A 1,112-nucleotide genomic window follows, 5' to 3' on the forward strand; every position below is an offset into this window, starting at 1 on the left:
AATTAGGTGCATTTTTGGAAACTTGATTCAATTGCCATGCATGAGCTGATTACACCTAAATTACACGTCCATTTCATTCAAATATGATCCCAGCTTGCCAAGCCATATGGAATTGGGCCCTCCATGCGCCTGTACAGGCCCATGCATGGAGGCCCTTTCCATTCATGCAAAATTGAAGTCACACTTTCAGCATTGCTCACAGCTCTCTCCATCTATAAATACCATACCATAACTTCACAATTCTTCAACCTAATGGCGCCTAAATCCCTACCGAATTAAATCCCCACCCATACCAAAGGAACAAACTTCATTTTTCTCTAAAATTTCAGATCTGAAATTCAATTGCATTTGGTTGAATTTTAAGATCTAAAGTTCCTAGACCTTCTTCATTTGATCCATTGAAGCTTCTGTTTGCAAAAGGAACCAAAGAGAGTGACTCAATTCTTCACAATCCAAAGGTTTTGCTCGACTGAAATTTGCTTCAAATCTCATCATACTTTGCTCCATTTGCCTTGATCTTGTGTTGTCTGAAGTCCTCTCTATAGAGGCATCATTATTGTGTGCTTAATTGTTGAAATCGAGCAAGTTCAGTTGAACACCACCAAACTTCCATCTCTGATTTCTCTCTTAATAGGAATTTAGAGTGGAATTGAGTGGCCTAGGAGTGATGTACATCACTTCACCTTTCGAATGGTTCCTGGATCGTGCATTTTAGTTAACATTTGAATCTCTGCATTTTTGAACTCTTACCGGAGCTTGCCGGAGAAGACGGTGGCATTGGCCACCGTCCGTTTGCCAGATCCAATCTGAGTCGTGCGATGCATTCTCCAGATTTAATCTCCATGCTTCATTCTTATGACTTTTCTTTAATATCCATGTGGTTGCATTGACTGTGGAATACGCTAGGCGCGAGCTTGTGGATCCTTGGATCTGACAGCTCATTTAATGAGCTCAGATCCAAGGGCTCACGCTTTTTTCCATTTTTAATTCTGATTTTATTTCTATTTCATTTTTAAATTCCATTTCATTTTCTAAAATCCATATCTCTTTTATTAATGGTCCAAAAATTATGGGACCAATTGCATTATTTTTCTTTTATTTTCTGGTTTCTA

The sequence above is a fragment of the Lathyrus oleraceus genome, chromosome 6, assembly GCF_024323335.1.
Source record: "Lathyrus oleraceus cultivar Zhongwan6 chromosome 6, CAAS_Psat_ZW6_1.0, whole genome shotgun sequence".
NCBI lineage: Eukaryota > Viridiplantae > Streptophyta > Magnoliopsida > Fabales > Fabaceae > Lathyrus > Lathyrus oleraceus.